The sequence below is a fragment of the Lissotriton vulgaris genome, chromosome 4_1, assembly GCF_964263255.1.
Source record: "Lissotriton vulgaris chromosome 4_1, aLisVul1.2, whole genome shotgun sequence".
NCBI lineage: Eukaryota > Metazoa > Chordata > Amphibia > Caudata > Salamandridae > Lissotriton > Lissotriton vulgaris.
The window spans coordinates 1,527,389,369-1,527,412,241 of NC_141691.1; positions in this window are offsets into that span (position 1 = coordinate 1,527,389,369).

The window sequence follows — 22,873 nt, forward strand, 5'->3', positions numbered from 1 at the left end:
TAAGGCAAACATACCAATCAGAGACAACAAAACAACCAAACATCACTACAATTTATACAGGTAACATCGGTACTTGCACACTGATTAGCAGTGGCAAGTACCTACAGCATCTAACTTCACAGGAAGCAAAGGCAAAAAGTCAGGGGTAATCACGCCAAGCTATGTCAGGTCTAGTAGGCACCATAAATTACTTGTTACAATTATATAAAAAATTGGAAAAACACCTAAAATTCTAAACTATTTTAAAAAAAAAATTATATTAACAATACAAACCCCAAAAATTATTATATAAACTAAAACATATTAAACTAATTAAAAAATAATATTCTTTACAACTATAATATTGAAAAGTTCTGGGGCTGCGATGCAGAGTCCTGCATCATCGTCGTGGAGGGCATCGCTGAGGGTTTTGTGATGAAAGGGCCTGTGTCAAAGACGCATTGTGTACCATCAGTTCTGAAGATGCTGCAGGGTTGCGATGGGTCCTGCATCATCTTCGAGGAGATTTCTCAAAGAAAGGTACCCCCTAAACACACTTTGAAGGTCCAGGAGCCAGGGGGATAAAAGCAAATGGAAATGTGTTATGAGCAATGCTCCTGTCGGACCTATATCTCATTGTCTAATGGCCTGTGCAGGGCTCACATAGGGCTGTCCCATAGAAATCCATCATGCCATACGTGACTATACAAAAATCTATTAACTTTTATTCACCTTTTTTCTTTTTATACATTTCCACGTGTTGAGTTGTGTTCAAACCACTTTGCTGGGTGTTTGTGTGGTGGGCCTGTGCAATATTCAAGAAATATTTTCTCGTCTAGATGCCATTGTGAGCCATCACTTGCTTACAAATTTGCGAGTAACACTGAAAAATATACTGACGAATATGAGAAAATACAACCAGTAAGTGTTCCGTGGGAGAAAACACTGCCAGTTAGTGCCTGTTAGGGTTAGATAACTAAAAACGATGCAAAGAACTAAATACATTTTCCTTGAAAAATAAAAAAAATATACTGGGAAAAACCCCAATTTACTTAAGGAGAAGAAAAATGACTAACCAGAAGGGAATTCGTTATTTAAGGTAATTAAACATCTGAATACAACAGGCACTAATTTGTCATGGGAATTTATGTTAGAGTTATTAGAATAAACAATACTAAATCCTTGCCTCCTTATTGATTCAAACAAGGCAAATCAGTTTATATAAGTACATTAGTGTAACGAGTATGAACACACCACTGCAGATGTTTCCACAAATTATCCTTATTTTTGTGGTTTTGTGGAACCTGGTTAGAAATATCTTGACAGGCAAAAGTATCGTTTTTGGCCATCAGCAAACAGAGTCCGCTATTCCATTAATTGAACCCTCTAGTTATGTGTATTTGTTCTAGCACAATATTTAATGGCTGTTATGAGAATAATGTATTTTACTGGTCTGGGGTTGCCGGATATACCGGAGAAAAAGAAAAACACACAGACAAAAACATTTTCTCATTTTCGTGGTTATGTGCACGAGTTGAAGAAAACGTGTACGATATTTTTATTTTCAATCTCGGCAAGTTTGCTTTTAGCATGGACGAGAGCTTTCTCCTCATAAGTGGGAGTAGGAGTTCAGTCAGGATGGTTAAGAAATCGATCTCATTCCAATGATTTTCTATGAAATGGCTTTCCATGGCTCATTGAGTTGCATTTACCAGCCACTCGAGGGGATTAAGAAACAATTGATATGTGCGAGAGGTCAGACCTACACTGAAATGCACCAAGAGGAGAACAGTAGATAGCGTCACAGTAGTAGAACGTTTAACACAAATACACACGTATCATCAAAAGTATTAATGTCGTTGACGTCATCAAAGCCATTTCACAGCGTTGCTTTCAAAAGAAGGCTGCTTCAGAGTCCATCACCACTTTTAGGAAAAATGCGAATGTCGAAAAAACACTTTTTGATCACAGGTTTAACGCATGCGCACATCAGGTGCCATGTATGGTGCAGATAGAAGTTCCTGGTTTGCAGAATCACTTTCATGCCCAAAGATTGAATTCAACAGTACTACAAGTCTATATGTATGGTTTACTTCCCACAGACATAACTTTAGTATAAGGAATGGGAGATTGGTTATATACAGGTATATTAAGCATGATAGGCCATCTCCATGCAGCGTCATAATATTGTCAGTATTCACAAACGAATACAACAATTTTTCACGACCACTTTTTCTACCTCGTCCTAATTCTTACTCATGGTATTTGGGCAGGATTTCATTACAAAAATATTTCCAAGGTCAAAAAGGAAGTTATATCTGCATCGGAAAATGTACAAGACTACAACACTTGCAGGATGCCCGTGGTCCCTGCAGGGGACCCCATAGGAGGGCAGGCCGTGTAGTATCGCAGAGGACAGCACACAGCCAGCCCATCCTGGGGGGGGGGGTAGCGGCGCGAGGGACAGGGCAGGGGGGTGGGGCTATGGGTATATAGGGGTGGCCCCTCCTCCCATGCACTCTCTTTGCCTGCTGCCCCTTCTCCCGCCAGGTCTCATCCTGGGGTGCTACCAGGCCCATTCAGCCGAGCGGCTGTAGCCAGTCCCCCTCCCCGTCCAGGTCCCTTAGATCCCCCTTTGTCATCTCCCTCGTCGAGCACCGTCGGGATCGAGGTAAGCGGTGACACTCTTCGCCTCCCCCTGGGCCCCGTCCTTGGGCAAAACCCAAGTTGCACAGGGCTCCGTGGTCAGAGACCACGGGGAGGTGGAGGCGTCCGTGGAGGGGTCGTGTGGCAATGGGATCATGCGGGGGCGAGCTTTGAGAAGGGGTATTTAAGTATGGGTACATCGGCAGGCCGAGGCCACGCGGGCACTGATCATGGATGGAAGGCGATAACAAAGATCTGGCTATCGAGGGGGGCCTAGGCTCGGGTAACAACAAGTGCGTGGCGTGAGGCTGGGGGGGTTCGATCGGGCCGCGTTAACGCTGTAAATCGGGCAGGCTGCAATTGGGCAGATGCTTGTGGCGTGTAAGGGGCCCGCGATCAGCGCAGTTCTCGCCCTCGTGGCCCGCGCGCCGGCGTTTTGAAATGGCGGCCTTTGTTGTTTATTTACGATGCTTTGAAATCAACTAGTGGCAATTCCCCAAAGCTAAGCCTTTGTGTCTTCCCAGCTGTCTCGGTTGCTAGGAGCCCAATCTTTGACCAACGTGCGTGAGGACAGTACTACTTCGGCTCTGGTACAGGGGGTGAGAACGGCATGCACTCAGAATATACCCCCACATTTAATGGCCTGCTCCACCTGAACTTGGTAACGCGCACAGTGCCCTTCTTTGGCCCATACTGAAAGTGAAAGCAGCATTATTTCGAGTGGATTTGACTGAGTGTAGTATATGTATTCAAAGTGTCCCGGAACTTAAAAAAAAAAAAAGAAGAATGATTTTCAATCCAAGATGTTAACCAAGCGTTCGGTGGCTAAACTGGAGAGTGTCACGATACCCGTTCCAACATGGCCGCCATAAACCCGGCTGAACAGTTTCAGAAGGTAGTCTTTTTTCACTGTCCGTTTTTGAACACCGGGTGTCCTGTCCTCGCATCTACCTCTACGGTCTGTGTCCACTGCGAACATGTCAGCGGTTTCGTGGCTGCATAGAGCAGTTCTTTGCTGGTCGGGTAAGAATGCTTCTGCCAGCAACCCTTCACGTCCCCTCAGAGACAGATAGGGTGAGAAACAGGGGAGGAGAAGTGTCCCAATGGCCTGAGCTACCGACCTTGGAGCTGGAGAACCAGGCTCAAGTCCCAGCGTCAGCTCAACGTCCTATGATTCTGGGCAAATCACTTACATCTCCTCCATGCCTTAACACACCTGGAATCGTGTTATGTAATTTGTTGCTCATGTAAAGTATTCTGATGCTTAGGGCAATATAGAATGACAAAATAGGAACTACTTTAGCAGCGACTACCTTTAGGAATTAGTTTTATACATCATGTTAGGTGTGAAAAGTAATACATCACCAATTTACCCCCTCCCCAGCCCACCTCACCCTCCGCCCTCGACGACATTGGGTGACCTTGACACAGCCAATTTACTCAGCTCTCCGTCTACCCCTCAATTGGCAAAGCACCGGCAGAAAGACCAAAGCATGTTAGCACTACACAAGGTTTCCTGTGGTCAAGAGATTATTATGGTGTGACGGCAGCTAGATTGTCGTACTCAGCATGCTTTTGTTCGAGTGATTTCTATTACTCCCCATCTCTCCGTCTGTCGCCCAACTGAATTCAGCACCTGGAAAAAGAACAAATGATGATAGCACGATCAGGAGAATGTTATGGTGTACTGCAGCAAGATCGTTTTATTATGCAATATGCTTGTGTTCAAACTTTTTCCCCTCAAACGACAAAGTATGGAAGGGATTGATCAGGGCGTTAGACGTGATGCACCTGTTGAAGGGTTACAAAAGAAGGGTGGGTCAATTTAAAAGGGGGGGCGTACACACCGCACCTATATTTCGGGAAGGACGCGCAGGAACTTAAGTGAATATGCCTGTGTGTACGGCTATACCTTTTAGGTCCAACTTCACTAGCGCACATCTCAGCACGCGCGGCGGCAGGGGGGGCCAACAGCATTGATACACCACTGCCTCACGCAAGCCACACACAAATTTATGGCAGTTCCAGGGGGCAACTGATATAGTAATATTGGCAGACGCAGTGCAGGCATTTAACGGATGCACGCACGCACGCACGCATAAAGAAACACAGCGTGCCAGGGCGGCCAAACGTATCATAGTATGCCCTATCAAAACAACGCACAATTTTGCATGTTGGAAGAAACAACAAATACACGTGTTAGTGTTGAGTCCATCGACAGCAAGCTAGTCGCAGAACCCTGCTAGCATGAGAACGCAACACTTATTATTATTAAAAAAGTAAGTTACAAAGTCGGCGAATTAAGTGGGCCAGGTTGGAAGCAGGTGCTGAGACGGGCACCTATCTGGCTCGCTAATTTTGTCCTCACGATCGGGGTGAAAAAATCTTAACTCTGCAGCAGTGCCACCCTTCTCTGCCTCTGATATAAGTCAACAAGACCCGTTAGAGTTCTTTCAGTCTTACCATTTAAGACCTGGAGCATTCGAAATATTATACCAACGACGCAATAGTTGTTGCCTATTTGTATTATGCAGCAAACAACCACGATAAGGCCAATAGCCTGACTAGTTGTAGGTGTAATGCTACTTGTTGTATTATATATCTGGATGCAGTGACATAGGCAGCAAAATATCAGATGGGCGGCACACTTTGGTAAGCTCAGAATTACAGCTTATGAGCGGCCACACCACTTTTGGAGACCACCCAGTTTTCCATCCCAGCTTATGTGCGGCCACACCACTTTTGGAGACCACCCAGTTTTCCATCCTAATTAAAGACTTAACAGGCACATGTTACACCTCTCGGGGTGTATCAGACAAAGATTCTACTACTTGATTTACCATTAGGAAGGCAGGAATTCACCCCCACTTCCCTTTTTCTCTTCCATGTTGTTAATGAATCAAACACCTATAGAACAACCTCTCTACCTAGCGGGGGAAGGCCGAAAAAACAAAAACAAAAACAACAACAAAAAAAGAAAGGGAGTCAAGCGAGAGGCGAGCAAGGATTAGCACTGGATAATAGCTCGAGCATGTGCAAAGTCTTGAAAATGTTTGGCATGCAAATCATGCAAAAAGTTCATGCTCTAATGTAGTAAAGTGTCTTCAAAAGTCAAAAAAGTATATTGCTTTAACATGCTTAAGCGTTTCACCTAGTACATCAGATTAGATCTCTGCAGTTAGAAGGAGTTATTGGAAGTGAGAGTTCCAAAACAGGCACTGGGGAAACATGGGCAGAAGGGCAAAGCAATGACAAAACTAGCAGTTCTGCAGAAGCTCGCAGACTCTCCGCTTTCCCCAAGCGGTTTAGGGACCTGCCAGGCTGGGTGCGGGTTCCCTTAGACCCGGTCCGAGGTCAATTCTCTCGGTGCCCGCACCCGGGGTGGGCGGTGCGGGACGTCAGAAGGATATCAGAGCCAGCACTGAGAATTGCCCAGGCCAATGAGGGTCTCACCATATTCGGGGCATTTAGGGGTAATATGCAAGGGGGAGACATCGCAGAAAACGTTCAAAATGTATGTTATGACTCTAACATGTGTGTACTTGCAGGAAGTGTTTACCTCGCTTCTGCGGAGGAATGACCGGAGGAAAGCGGAAGGAAGGGAAAAAACGTGCATTGTGGGTGTTGTAGTCATGATTTACTTCAGTTGACCCAATTTAACCAACAATCCTAAAAACAGGTTGCCAAAGAAAAGGCCTAGACTGAACACTTGTCCTTGGCCAGTTACGTTACACAAGATACATTATATTTATGGTAGGCACGGGGAGATTGAGTGATTTGCCCTGAATCACAGGAGGTGGACGCGACCCTGGGGCTCAGTCCTTGGTCCCCGCTCCGAAGTCTGCAATCTAGCTGGCAGACTTTCCTTTTTATAGGAGTAAAAGCGGGCGTTTGGTACACAGAATGTTACCTATTTATTTATGCCACTTTCATAGCGAAAACATGGCTATGAGTGTTAAAATGCTTTTGAATAGATCAATTTTGGGTTACAGATAAAAAATTACATATACAACTTTGCCAAATTATCAGTAAGAAGGATAGACACTTGCCATAGTTTTAAGGGCTTATTTAAAGAATTAGTAAGGCAAAATACATAAAATATATCATAACTAAAGTTAGCCTCAATGCATCCTGATCATAAGTACAAAGAACTCAGTAAAGTTCAATAGTAAACCCAGCATAGATCTGCCTTCTAAGAGTGAGAAAGATGGGTCCGTTAAGGTGAGAAAAAACTGTCCTTTTATAGGACTGCAGACAAAGGATTTCTCACATTACTACACAAGTACATAGTTCGCAGGCTATGCATCAATGATCTACAGGCGACAAGAACGACAGGCGACAAGAAACATTTTACTTTAAAATATATTCAAGGATTTTCTCATAAGATTAATACATTGGATTTAGAGGTCCTCAGATGTATCCAGGTGACGTGAATTGTAACACTGTTTACTGAGCGGTCTGGGACTGATAGGTTGTCCTTGGTTAAGGACATCTTAGTTACAAAGACTAGGAAACCTTCAATCTTTCCATGGGAAGCTCACAGTTATTAGAGCAAAGGCAACAACAACAATTATGCGGTGTATCGCGACGTCATTTTAAATTGAAAGACAGTACAAATTAAATTTCAATCTATGTCAGCACAAACCAGATTTTGGACATTAGGAGCATAAGAAAAAGTAAAACAATGTTCACGCTGGCATGTGGGTGAAAATAACACTGCCATGGTCCTCGTGCCACACAAAAGAGCTATCATCTCACCCGAATAATGCCTCTTCCATGTGGCTTTTAGAGAAAATGTGACTTGCTGCAACGGCCTGTGAGGAAGTTTCCAATTTCCATGCGGGCCAACCTGCAGAGTCTTTTAGGTTTGCCAATTTTTTAAAGAATAATTTTGCATAGCAATTTGAAAGAGTTTTAGCCATATTACCAAGATGTGCGTTAAAAAACGCACATCGCACATTTCCCTATCGCCGGCTATCGCCGGATTTTATCGCCGTGTTAGCGCGTCATTATCAACGAGCAACACGTAGGCGATATTAAATCCGGCGATAGCCAGCGAAAGGGAACATTAGCGCATGAAAACAAGCGTTGTTGTCACGCGCTAATGTGTGCTTTGATAATATGGGGGGGTGGATTCAGCTTTATGATCCACACCCCCATGTTATCAATGCCCAACACCTGATCAGAGCAGGCGTTGGGAGACCTGCGATAAACGAGTTTATCGCAGGTCTCCTTCTCCCAACGCCTGCCTTGGTAATAGGGTGTTCCCACCTCCAACCACATTTTACATGTGGTTGGACGTGGGAACGCCCACTTTGCATGTCATTAGCGATGTTTCTCGCTGACATGCAAAGTGGGCTTGAGGCAGGCGTTAGAATGCCCTTGTTAATAGGGCGCTAGAATTATCGCCGCTTTCTCAGCACAATTCGCCGTAAAAGCGGCGATACTTCACCTTGGTAATAGGGCCCTTTGTCTTTAGTTCACTGATTTTGTCTACCTTGGTGAATAGTGCTTGTTAATTTTCAATAGATCAAGAGGAGAGAGAGGACCAGGTAAGCTGGTCCGAATCCCCGGGGTTATATGTTCTATCAAGAAGGACCAGTACCATATATGTTTTTAGAAGGTGAAAAGACTCAGAGTTGTACGTTTTCCGAAGAAAAGGAACTGCTTGGGTTTTTAATGAAGCCCTCACCCACCGACCTAGTCGGTGGCATGCTTCATCATCGGGCCCACCACAGTGACACTGAATGTGTCCCGGGTGTGCTGCGACGCCAGATGTTACTGCGGAGCTGGTATTCTTACTGAGTGTGCAGTGAAAAAAGTGAAGGAAGTGAAAGTTAAAAATGCCATACAGGAAGTTCCAGTACCCGAGGGATCAATTAACTTTAATTTCTGGGCCCCTGTTAGCGGTTAAAAGGCAAACGGATGCGGTGGAGTTAATTAGTGAACTCATGCATCCTGTGTGGTCGACATGTTTCAGCCAGGCCTTTTGTTAAAACTGGCTTTCCTCAGGACCAATGGATATGTGAAGAAGTGCAAATTAAACTATGAAACTAAATTATAGTATATGTGTTAGAACCTACTTTGAACCTACGGTATCGGGCACCGCAGAAGGACGTAGGTTCCAAGGAGGATCTAGACCGGCATTACCGGTCTCTATCTCTGCCAGGTGACCCAAGAAGGCTTCAACAGGAAAAGCATATCAATACCAGAGGGAATCCCCCTCTAACACATATACGCACTTTAGGGCGTGCAACACATTGTTATCATTTAACACAATCACTATAATTTAGTTTCATAGTTTAATTTGCACTTCTTCACACATATTAACTCCACCGCATCCGTTTGCCTTTTAACCGCTAACAGGGGCCCAGAAATTAAAGTTAATTGATCCCTCGGGTACTGGGACTTCCTGTGTGGCATTTTTAACTTTCACTTCCTTCACTTTTTTCACTGCACACTCAGTAAGAATACCAGCTCTGCAGTAACATCTGGCGTCGCAGCACACCCGGGACACATTCGGTGTCACTGTGGTGGGCCCGATGATGAAGCATGCCACCGACTAGGTCGGTGGGTGAGGGCTTCATGAAAAACTCAAGCGGCTTGTTAATTTTCGCCTTCATGGTTAACTGAGTGAGATAATTTGGGATCTCATACAGGAACATGTTTCTTCTTAAGTAATATCTTTTGTGCAAAAACCCTCACAGTTCATGCCTTGGACACCTGGTCCTGTTATCATGATCAATAAAGTGTCACTGCTGAACCTTCTCTGTAAATGAAGGGCCAGATGTTTGAATTACTTGTCACAAAATCTGGCGGGAATTTGTGAACAGGATTTTGCTGCAAGTAAAGAATTTAATAAACCAACCAATGTACTAAAAGGGCAGTGTAAATAAGTGAATACAGCTCAAAACATAATATGAGGCCAGTACATGGGCTTTCTTCTTTTATTTATAGAGAATAAAAGCCCACACCGAGGAGTAACAGCAAGGATGACAAGTGCTGTCTCTACAGCTGGCAATCATCCCAATCAATGGTAGTCCTCTCAATTATAACACTCACACATTATAAAACCTATTTAGAACACGAGCATGTTACCTAACCCTAAATAAGACACATAGTTAATAAATACATTAATAAATCTGGTACAGCATGTCCCTCCCTTTAAGTTATTTAACAAGACAAACATACACATGGGAAAATTATATAATGCAAAACATACTTAAGTGGTATAAAATAAATTCATTAAACTTTTCAAGTACTTTGACAAATCTTTGAAGTATTTCAAAACATGTCTCCACCTGGCGTATCTAGTGTATTAACATCCTAGTCCATAATACTACCTCGCACCACCTTATCAGAAATTGTAACATCAGCTGGACACTGTACAGAAGAAGTAAAGTTTCCAGAATAAATAGAATTATTTATATTAATTTCTGGTCCACAATCGTTGACCTGAGGCAGTATTTAAGTGGGGGTTAGTCTGTATCTAGAAGGAGAGCTTAGACTATATTTTTAGGTAGGGAAGGACGTAGGGGATAAATAGTAGTCTTCCATAGCTTCCTAACATGGTATAGGCTCTTGGTTAGGGCAATTGCTTCAGCCACCTGGGTCCAACGAGCGCCCCAACGGGGCGACGTGTGAGACATAATAGTTTAAGTTACGGCAGGGTAGACGAAGGGTTGCTGGCTATGCGGGTACATGCCAGCCTTTTCGCTTAAGGGGGGCGCTCACCGGCAGGACAAAAAAGTGGTAATCCTGGTGTATAGGGAAGGGGTGCCGAGGGAGTCAGACTAGTCTGCTCACACTAGCGAGAGTGGAATCCTCGAGACCTCCAGGACAGGTTCCAGGCATGCACCAGAATTGGGTCCATCCAGGAAAGACAAACACTCCAGTCCCTATCCAAGACACGGGCAGTAGCGGGCTGCCAGACATTTAGTGAGGCAGGGTGCTAGACTCTGAGGGGAACATGGGGTCAGAGAATACCTTGGCCTTAACTATGGATGTAGGAGTGTTTGACAACACCGGCACTCAGGAATGGCCAATCTTGGCTTCACCAGGACAGGGATAGCCATTCTCACCATCTGGAGCAGGTAGAGGAGAGAAAGGTTAGAACCACAGTCTGGGGAGTCCAGGCCAAGCACCCTCTTGCTGGAGGCCCCGGGGGGGGTTTTGGATTCCTAGGGGCACTGAGGTCCAGAGGTGACTGCTGGAAGCAATAAGGGGGGACCTACGGACATTGAGCAGTGAGCTGGGATCGTGTGGCCTCTGGTGGTCAAAGATGACACCTAGACCCATATGGCACGGGGCTAGATCCCAGGAAGCGTGGGAAGTAGCCGGCAAGCGCGTAAACGCAGCCATGCAAAATTCACAGAGATGCGTGGGTAGGGATTCATAAGGCACGGCCTGCTGCATGCGAAATCCGTTGAATGCTGAGAAACTGACGGGGTGTACTGGTCCAAGGTAGGCATGGCAATATTCTTGCTAGACCTGGGTGAAGCTCTAGAGACAGCCGGCTAAAAATAGGAAGAGATCCAGGGAGCTAAGTGGTGGGGGCTCTGGGTGCAGCGGAGGCCACACCCAGGGCTGTGGAGGAGTTACAGGGCAGTCCCGATACAGTAAAGGTGCAGGAACAGGACCTGAAGCCTCCAGTGATAAGCGCACCGTGCATAAGTCATACATGCTCCAAGGGGTCCTTCTTGGGAACTTGGAGTACGACGGCGCCCCGTTAGTCCTTAGGGCCATTGGAAACCTGAACAACCGGGGGCTTGCCTTATAGGCTCTTCCCAGCTGGGGAAGGTGTGAGTCACTCTCCCTTGTTCTGAGGGCGGAGTTGGTGAACGATAGGTTCACCAGTGGGAGGAGTAGATCTCCTCCCAGGTACAACACCGGGCTATGGCCGCTGGTGTTTCTCTTGGCTGAACAGGTATCAAGAGGATCCCTGGAAAGCACAATTCATTCACTCCTTCATACTAGAAGTAATCACTGGTCATAAACTACTTTATACCGTTCACAGACTTTTTTTATTAAAAAAACACATAAATAGATAAAACACAATACATTACATAGTAAATTTTGTCGTAGAACCTAGTTGGTACGTTCCGAACTCCCCTCCTCCTAGACCCGTGTGGGTCCTCCCACTGTGAAGCTTACTGTGGAATGTTGAAGTGCTCTTCAGTGAGGAGAGTTGGATGACCATTAAATGAGTTGTACTAGCCTCGTCTGTGTCCTGTGTCCTGTATCCTGTGTCCTCAGTACATCTCAACTTCCAACACTGGCGACGAATCTGTGCAGGGGACAGTGGTGGTCATCTCCCCTTTGCGTGCTCTCTCCACACAGAGCAGAAGAGGTCTTTGGAGTAAAGCTTGTGGATAGCGAGGATTCACTTCCCCTGTGTGGGATCGTGTATAAGCGAATTAAGCGCCCAAGGCTGAGCAGGTGTAAGGATCGTTCTGGACTTGACAACAAGTAAGATGACTTTCACTAGCAAGTCATAAGGTAGTGTGAAGGAGTAAAGCAGCGACTTTAAAGATCGGACTGTATGCTGTTTAAGAAGTCCTTGCCACCTTGGAGTGTACCCTCTTCGCGAGTTTTCCCTGAACCCTCACGTACCTTACTGTTGGCTGACCGTTGGCAGGCAGTTTATCTGTGGTGGCTGGTACGGCGCTGCTGCAGGGGTCCACCTTTGGAGGCTCTGTGCTTGAACTGGTCGCTCCCCCTGCTTCCTTCTCCGTCCATGTGTATTCTGGGAGGAGTTGTGCCACGAAACGGAGTTTGCTGAGCAGCGCCTCGCAGGCTGGCCCCAGCCTTTTCCGTGGGTTCCCTGAGGCCGATTTCCGTGTCGAGTGTGAGGGATTCGCTGTCTGTCGAGCAGTGTCTGCGCACGGCGGTGCCTCAGGGATTCGCTGCCTGTCGAGCAGTGTCTGCGCACGGCGGTGCCTCAGTGGGTTGCCCGTTTTCCTGTCAGCGTTCCTGAGACCTCTCATCCGGCGGCCTGGCGGAGTCTCCTACCGACGCATGCGTGTTTCCTCAGATAGTGTTCTGAGGAGGCTGACCGGGGAGAACAGTGCCGGCGCACCAGGAGCAGAGGGCTGGAGATCAGCGTCTGCTACGAGTTCAGTTTTCGAGAAGTATTCTGTCAAGGATTCTCACAGCCGGCGTAAAGAGAGGTTTTCAAGGGAGAAGAACGTAGTAAGAGCTGCGCACTGCATGAGAGGCGCTTGACTGTTGGTGCTCCTCAATACGATTTATCGTCTGACTGGTTGGGTGCTACTCACAACTAAGGGGACTCTTTTTCTGTACCTTACCAGTGGTTACCACCCTAGCTATTGTTGTTTTTACGGTTCATTGTTAGGTGTGGCCAGATTCAATGAGGGACAGTGAATTTCTCTTGAGGAAGGTGAAGTGTGCCTGAGTCTAGTTTTTGAGCATTCTGAAGTTATTCTATTTCCAGGGTTTTCTGTCCTCTTGGGTGCATTTTGTATATTCTTTAAGAACAGAGGAATCCTTTCCTTCCTGTGCTTTTCCCCTGGTGGCAAGGTTCCCCTTTAGCAATCCACTATGGCAGCAGCAAGCATGAACCAACCTCCGCCCTTCCTAAATGACATTGGGGAACCTGAGATAACTTGGAAAGAATGGGTCAAGCTTTTTGAATCCTATCTAATAGCGATTGGGGGACAGAGGTTTAATTCTATTAGAAAACAGCACATTTTACTACACAATCTGGGTGTGCAAGGGCGTAAAGTATACGAGAATTTACCTGTACCAGAGCGTGATGAGAATGCTGTGGGGGAGGTGGATGTTTTTGTGCAGACCATGGAAAAGTTAGAGAAGCATTTTGGGGACAGAATAAATGTGGTCCTGGAGCGTCATAAGTTCTTTAAGAGATGTCAGGGGAAGCAGGAGTCTGTACAAAATTATATTGCAGCACTGTGGGGTTTGACTCAGCTTTGTGAATTTGGGGACCTCACTGACTCCTTAATTTGTGATCAATTGGTAAGATGTACGAATAATCCACGTATCCAGGAGAAACTGTTAGCCTAGAATCCAGGGCTAAAGGAAGCTGTTGAGTTAGCAAAGTCAATGGAACATACCTCAAGATGTGTCAAGGAAATGAAACCTGAGGTAGCCTCCATAAATGATGCAGAAGAGAGAGTAGAAGTGTGCAAGATGAGACCTAGGGAAAATGCTAGTACTAAAGTAGAGCATAGAGAGAAAGGGCCAAAGTGCTACCGTTGTGGCAGTAACAACCATTTTGCCACCTTTTTCCAATGCCCAGCCAGATATGTCACCTGCAAGAAATGTAATAGAAGGGGGCATTTTGCCAGGGTGTGCCGGGATGGAGAATTACATCCTAGGGAGAATGAAAGAGGATCTGAAAGAGGTGCTAGTAGAGAGGTAAAGTGCATTGAACAAAATATGGAAAAGTTTGTTTTACAGGTTAAAGATGTTGATGACACTGTAAATTCCATATATCCTAAATGTGAAGTTCTAATTGATGATGAGCGCATTGAAATGTATGCCAATTCCTGTTCTCCGTTTACCTTGATAAGTAAAGATGACTATGTGTCCATGGGGGAAAATAAGATTAGCGACCTTAAGAATCCTGATATCTCTCCTGCAGGTTACAATAGGGGCAGTATACCCCTACTGGGGATGAAGGAGGTACAGATACAATTCAAAGATAGAAAAACACACAGAACTATTTATGTGGTCAAGTCTGGTTCAAACCTTTTGGGATGGGTTCATCAAAAGGAGTTGGGGATTATACTGGATCCCAACAGTGCAGAACAGGTGTTGCTTACGGAAAAGTTCCTGGGGAGTGATAATATCTGTGAGGAATTCAACCAGCTGTTCAAAGAAGAACTAGGATGCTTGCACAATTTCCAACATAGGATCAAGCTAAAACAAAATGCCAGACCAGTAGTGCACGGGCTGCGCACTGTGCCCCTCAAACTGAAGGAGCCTCTAGAAAAAGAACTGCGCAAATTGTGCGACTTGGACATTATACAACCAGTTGAATGCTCCGAGTGGGTGGCCCCCATTGTTCTCGCGGCCAAATCCAGTGGTGATGGCATCCGCCTCTGTGTGGATTTGCGCAGTTTAAACGACTGCATCTGGGTGGAGAGACACCCCCTGCCAGTCATAAATGAGATGTTGAGCACGATGGGTCCCGCAAAATTTTTCAGCGTAATAGATCTATCCATGGCGTACCACCAGATCGAACTACACCCAGACTCAAGGCCCCTCACTGCGTTTATTACGCCTTTCGGAGCCTTTATGTTCAGGAGAATGCCGTTTGGCCTTGCGTCTGCGGCGGCTATTTTTCAGAGAGTCATGCAGAAGATCCTCGAGGGAGTGGAATGTACCATGTGCTTCCAAGATGACATTTTGGTCTATGGAAAAGACTCAGAAGAACATGACAAAGTACTCAGGAAGGTCTTCGGAAGGCTCATGGAGGCAGGCCTAACTGTAAAAAAAGAAAAGTGCAGAATCAAGGTCAAGCAAGTTGAGTATTTGGGCCATTCCATCACGGAACAGGGGTTCAGGCCCAAAGGAAGTTTGATCCGTGCAGTGGAGGAAGCGCCTAGTCCACGCAACAAAGAAGAACTCAAATCCTTTTTGGGACTCATGGAGTACATGTCGAAGCATGTGGAAAGCTTCGCAACCAAGTGTGAGCCCATGAGAGAGTTACTTAAAAAGGACAGAGAATTTGTGTGGAGTGAGGAGCTGGAGGTTGTTGCTAAGACTCTAAAAAAGGATCTAATCAACTCACCTGCACTAGGAACTTTTGATCCAACCAAGAGGACCATCCTGGCAACGGATGTATCAAACTACGGTTTGGGGGCCACCCTAATCCAGAAGGATGGAGGGGAAGAAAAAGTGATTGCCTACGCGTCCAGGAGCCTTACCCCACCGGAGAAAAATTATTCTGTAATAGAAAGAGAAGCCCTGGCATGTTTCTGGGCGGTCCGGCACTTCAAATTCTTTCTTTGGGGAATAAGATTTACGATACAGACGGATCACAAGCCACTCATGTATGTGTTCTCTGTTAAGGGATTAGAGAACTGCACCCCACGCATTAGCAGGTGGATCTTGGGTCTTGAACATTACAACTTCAGAGTTGAGCATGTACCGGGAAAGGAAAATGTCGTTGCCGACTTCGTGTCAAGATCACCACTACCAGAGGAGGAAGGACCTGGGGAAGTTTTGGACAGCCCCATAATGATGATGGATTTTCCTGCCATCACGGAGAAAGAGTGGGAAGAGAATATGAAGGAAGATAGAGAGCTTAAAGTTCTAGTGGAGCGGTTACAGAAAGGATGGCCCATAAACAAGAGAGATGTGGAAGCAGAATTGGAAGGTTTCTGGGAGGTTCGGAATGAATTGAGCGTCATCAATGGGAAGGTCTACCGCAACAACAGGGTAATTCCGCCAAAGGGATTACGGAAAAGAGTGATAGACCTGGCGCACGAAGGTCACCTTGGGCGCAGTGCCACCAAAGGAAGACTGAGAACGAACTTTTGGTTTCCAAAAATGGACAACATGACGGAGGAATCTGTAAAAGAATGCGGAGCATGTGCCAGAAGCGACAAGACAAAAGTGGTACACAAGTCGCCTTTGTCTCCAGTGGAGGTTCCAACCAAGCCATGGAATAAACTAGCATTAGACATCATCGGACCCATGCAAAACCTTGGGGTGCAAAAGAAGATCATGTTGGTTCTAATTGATTATACCTCCCACTGGGTGAAGCAAAAATTTGTACACACTATCAACACCAAAGCAGTGGTTCAATTCCTAAAAGAAGTGTTTTGTGTAGAGGGCATCCCTTCCACTTTAGTCACTGACAATGGGGTACAATTCACTTCCGAGGAAATGCAGAAATTTCTGGAAATGTCTGGCATTAAACATGAGACCACAGCGCTCTATTGCCCTAAGGCCAATGGCATGGTGGAAAGGGCAAATAGGGTTATCAAGGAAAATATCCAACTGGCCACCATAAATGGATGTGATGTTGAGGATTGTTTGAGGGAATGCTTGTGGGCTTACCACACCTCGCCCAACAGAATAACTGGGATCTCTCCTTTTGTGTCTTTACGCGGGAGGGAACCTAGTACCAAGTTTAACCCCTGTTGGTTAAATGGGGGGGAAGCCAGGAATGTGGACAGGGAGGAAGCAGGAGAGAAGGTCAAACAACATCAATCTGAATACAAACAATGGTATGACAAGAAACATGGTGTGAAGTTGCAAAGGTGGGAAGTGGGGGACATGGCGCAGGCCAGAAGGAATACCAAGTTGGGAACCGACAACAGCAAGTTCCATGCCCCCAACAAGATTGTCAAAGTGTTAAAAAATGTTGTTCAGTTTAAAAATGGTCAATGGTGGAGTTGTGACAATATTGTTAAAGTGCTGCCATAACCTTTTCTCTACAGGCTTCCTGCCATGCTTGGCAGAAAAACATTATGAGGAAGGGAGATGTGTTAGAACCTAGTTGGTACGTTCCGAACTCCCCTCCTCCTAGACCCGTGTGGGTCCTCCCACTGTGAAGCTTACTGTGGAATGTTGAAGTGCTCTTCAGTGAGGAGAGTTGGATGACCATTAAATGAGTTGTACTAGCCTCGTCTGTGTCCTGTGTCCTGTATCCTGTGCCCTCAGTACATCTCTACTTCCAACAGTAATCACTGGTCATAAACTACTTTATACCGTTCACAGACTTTTTTATTAAAAAAAACACATAAATAGATAAAACACAATACATTACATAGTAAATTTTGTCATTAAAAACAAGGAGAAAAACATTTCATACAGTAAATAAAAAACGAAATTGCAAACTAGTTAATCACTATATGCTAATAAATCAACACAAGGAGTGGCACATTTGCAGATGTCAACAAATCCTAACTACCTTAATTCCGGCTAGATCTAAGGAAAATAATACCACTTATGTGTATCCAAAATGAAACGAAACGGAACCCCCAAGAGTCAAAAACAACCGTTTCCGGTCCTGATTGTAAGATTCATGAAGCCCTTATGATGTTTTTGGAACAAATCTCGTTTTTCACTTTTGATCTTTTACCAGAGATTTACTGGGCTTGAATTCTATAAACAAGAAAAAATGCGTCGACGCGTTTCGGTGTCACTGCCTTTGGATATCGGCACACCTTCCTCAGGACAAAATTCGAAGTACCTTGGGGTTACAATCATGTGTCCTTCCTGTATGTAAGAAAAGGATTGGTTCAATACATTTTTAAGGGCATTTCTATATTAGAGAAAAGAGCATGCCTATTTCCATGATATTGTAGTTACTACATACATTGTACCATATATCTTAATTAAAATGCAAGGTATATACATTTTCACCTTATATTCCGTTTGTTTATACATAAAACACTGGGATTCTAAAGGCTAGCCCTCGTGTCCCTAATGCTTCATTCTTTTCCCCCTCCGTTATAACCAAGTTTATGACCAGTTTGGTATGAATACACTCAGACACTCATGCAAACCATTCATTCCTATTATTACTGACCTTCAAGAAGGTCTATTTCTTTATAGATCAGAAAGGCATCAGATCCACGTTGGACTAAGTCCTTGATAAATGTCTCTGGAATGTACGTGGTCTGGAAAAGTAAAGTATTATTGTTTGCAAAGCTTTTAAATATAGGGCTAAGGCGTAAAAAGGCCTGCAGATGCAAGCTCTCTATAGACACAAAACAGCTAGGTGTATACGAGATATTCTGCTGTATTACCGTGAAAGGAAGATTTCTTTGCCTTGGCTTCTAATCAAATTCAAGTATGGTTACACATCTTCTGGATGCTAGATTTTCACCTTGCGTATGTAGGACCCTGTAGAGGGTGATATCAACAATTTTGTGGCAATTAAGGTTAAGGTTTTATATGACCCCTTTCATTAAAACTATATATCCCTCTGTTAAGGCTTAGTGGTAGCTGAATTCATACCTTTGGACATGGGAGATAGCCTCTTCCCTGTTCAAGTATGGTTACACATCTTCTGGATACTGGATTATCACCTTCTGTAAGTAGGACCCTGTGTAGGGTGATATCAATAGGTTTGTGGCGATTAGGGCCAAGGTTTTGTATCACTCATTTAATCTAAGCTCTATGTCCCTCTATTAAAGCTCGGGGGTGGCTGAAATCATACCTGTGAATGTGGGAGGTAGCCTCTTCCCCGTGGTATTCTTCTCCTTTATTCCGTTATTCCAACACCTTTGGATAGAGGTGAATTACTTGTTATGAGTAATGCTTTATCTATATAGAAGGTAAATTAAAAAAGAGGTTGTCCTTACTCTAGATATCACTGATAGTGAAAACCACTTTGTAATTATAAATACGGAGTGCATTATTGAGTACTAATATTTCTAGCCTGTACGGGGGATATTTACTTGTCTCCTCTCGTTAGGAAGAAGTCCTGTCTAAGTGGGCTGGACTACTTTATCTTTACTAGGGATAAGGAAGGGCTAGTATCTATTGTGGCTTAACGGAGGCTCTATCTAGTTATCAAAGGTAGATGCCCCCCAGCCTGTTGCATTCTCCTCTTTTAGCTATCCCCTTTTGTCAATAACGGTGACCCTCGTTTTCTCATTACTTGAAGCACACTACATACTCCTCCTTTTTAGGGTGAATAAGATTCAATATATAAAAGAGTGCCACCTATGGACAAATCAGCCTTAAATTACGCTCGGTGGAACTTTAGGGTACATGTTTTAAATACAGAACGCTCCACCTGCATTGCAGATAACGAAAGGGTTTAACCCTACTCCCATTTAAAAATAAAGGTCCCTCTGTTGCAAATTAGGGAAGGGTTAAACTTGCTCCCATATTGAAAAATAAGGTCCCTATCGCTCACCTTGGTACTGATCTGTGTAGAGGAAATCCACGGGTACGCCTGCTCCTATGTGGTTCTCGGTCGTTTAGCCGTTGTTCCGCTATCTGTTTTATACTCTTCTAGAATCTATTAGATACCGGTGTGCGGGAGTACTCGTCACACACGCATGCGCATCGGAGCCACAGCTTCGAGTATGATTGTGCGCCATTTTGTAGTGGTGTAACAGTACAGATGCGAATAAGTTCTTACACTATAGTAGGAAGTTCTGACTTTTACTTATCTTGCCTGTATTTGTTTGCAATTACATATGAAATAATGGCCGCGGTTTCATTTTATACGTCCGTAATGATATTATTTCGATAAATATATCGGGCCTTATTATCTAGTGCCGCTAAATACAAGTATGTCGGTCTTCTATCGAACTGCTTTGAGTTAGAGATTGTAATTACCCGTCTTACCTGATGCTCTCCTAATCGAGTTTTTGATATTTACAAATGGGCGTCGGGAAAGGTGGTGACCCGAGCGCCATTTTGTAGTGGTGAAATAGGTAGCGAGTCCCTATGTATAATTTTAACTCGTTAGTGAACATTTGCTACTTCCTAAGTTATAAGGTGAAGTAATAAGCTCGTGAATTTCCAGAAAACTCATGCCCTATAACGGATTGTCATTTCTATTTAAGATATGTATCCCTAAGGTGACGGGAGGCTATAGTTGAGTTAAAGTCGTGTTCCACAGTCTATTGCTAGTGTCATCTACCTCTCCTAATAATTATGGTGGAATGGCTCCAAAAACCTATTATTCAAGTTAGATGGATTCCTCTAGGTAACAGAGTTTATGGATCAATTTAGTTGGACCTATATGCAGAAACTAGGACGTTCTACTTAAAGTAATTGTGTCCTTTAAATGAGTGTGTCCCAATCTTCTCTAGTGTTCAGTCCCTTTCTTATGGTGTCAAATTTCATAATATACCACTGCTCTTGTTGTTTTCGTTTTTTAGTGCTATTTCCTCGTCTAGTTTGTTCTTTAATTTTCTCCAGCACTACCCATTTGACTTCTCGGTCATTATGACCTTTTTCGTTCCAGTGGCTAACTAAAGGAGCATTTTCTTTGTTGCACCTGATGGCTGATTTGTGTTCTCCTATACGTGTTCTTAACTCCCTACCAGTCTCCCCTACGTACCCCTGACCACAGGGGCACAGGATCAGGTATATCAAATTTTTGCTTCTGCAATTGTTTAAAGTGTTGATCCTGTGCGTAACTCCGTTTAGGCATATTTCTTTAGTCACTATACAGGAGTCGCAGACACTACATGAGCCACATTTGTGGTTACCTGTTGCTTTGGTCCCTAATAGAGTCTTTTGGCCTCCTGATATGTCCTCTCTATATGTGTGGACCAAGGTTGAACGTAGATTTTTGTTTTTCCTGTATGCGTATAGGGGTTTTGGGAGTTTGGTTTCAGTTCCTTCATTCAAAATTTTCCAATTATGGTTGATTACATTTTTTATTTGGTTTGCAATTACTGAGAATTGACTAACCATAACTATTTTGTCCAGGCTTGTATTTTTTTCTTTTTTATCCAAGAGGCAGTCTCTATTATAGTATCTCGCCCTCTTGAAGGAGTGATTCACTAGTTTCTTGGGGTATCCCCGTCTAAAAAAATTTTTCTGGTAACTTCCGCATGTTTATAAAAGTCATCTAGGGAGGTACAGTTCCTTCTCAATCGGAGAAATTCGCCAAAAGGAATATTATCCTTCTGGCTCTTTGGATGGTAGCTATTGTAATGTAGGACCGTGTTACGGTCCGTTTTCTTTTTATAGAGTTCTACAGCTAGTTGGTTATTCCCTGCCTTTATGCTAATATCTAAAAAGTCTACTTTTTTATTACTGTATGATGCTGTGAACTTAAGGTTTGCATCGCCTAAATTTATCCAATTTAGGCGATGCAAACCTTAAGTTCACAGCATCATACGGTAATAAAAAAGTAGACTTTTTAGATATTAGCATAAAGGCAGAGAATAACCAACTAGCTGTAGAACTCTATAAAAAGATAACGGACCGTAAAACGGTCCTACATTACAATAGCTACCATCCAAAGAGCCAGAAGGATAATATTCCTTTTGGTGAATTTCTCCGATTGAGAAGGAACTGTACCTCCCTAGATGACTTTTATAAACATGGGTAAGTTACCAGAAAAATTCTTTTTAGACATGGGAATCCCCAAGAAACTAGTGAATCACTCCCTCAAGAGGGCGAGATACTATAATAGAGACTGCCTCTTGGATAAAAAAGAAAAAAATACAAGCCTGGACAAAATAGTTATGGTTAGTCAATTCTCAGTAATTGCAAACCAAATAAAAAATGTAATCAACCATAATTGGAAAATTTTGAATGAAGGAACTGAAACCAAACTCCCAAAACCCCTATACGCATACAGGAAAAACAAAAATCTACGTTCAACCTTGGTCCACACATATAGAGAGGACATATCAGGAGGCCAAAAGACTCTATTAGGGACCAAAGCAACAGGTAACCACAAATGTGGCTCATGTAGTGTCTGCGACTCCTGTATAGTGACTAAAGAAATATGCCTAAACGGAGTTACGCACAGGATCAACACTTTAAACAATTGCAGAAGCAAAAATCTGATATACCTGATCCTGTGCCCCTGTGGTCAGGGGTACGTAGGGGAGACTGGTAGGGAGTTAAGAACACGTATAGGAGAACACAAATCAGCCATCAGGTGCAACAAAGAAAATGCTCCTTTAGTTAGCCACTGGAACGAAAAAGGTCATAATGACCGAGAAGTCAAATGGGTAGTGCTGGAGAAAATTAAAGAACAAACTAGACGAGGAAATAGCACTAAAAACGAAAACAACAAGAGCAGTGGTATATTATGAAATTTGACACCATAAGAAATGGACTGAACACTAGAGAAGATTGGGACACACTCATTTAACGGACACAATTACTTTAAGTAGAACGTCCTAGTTTCTGCATATAGGTCCAACTAAATTGATCCACAAACTCTGTTACCTAGAGGAATCCATCTAACTTGAATAATAGGTTTTTGGAGCCATTCCACCATAATTATTAGGAGAGGTAGATGACACTAGCAAAAGACTGTGGAACACGACTTTAACTCAACTATAGCCTCCCGTCACCTTAGAGATACATATCTTAAATAGAAATGACAATCCGTTATAGGGCATGAGTTTTCTGGAAATTCACGAGCTTATTACTTCACCTTATAACTTAGGAAGGAGAAAATGTTCACTAACGAGTTAAAATTATACATAGGGACTCGCTACCTATTTCACCACTACAAAATGGTGCTCGGGTCACCACCTTTCCCGACGCCCATTTGTAAATATCAAAAACTCGATTAGGAGAGCATCAGGTAAGACGG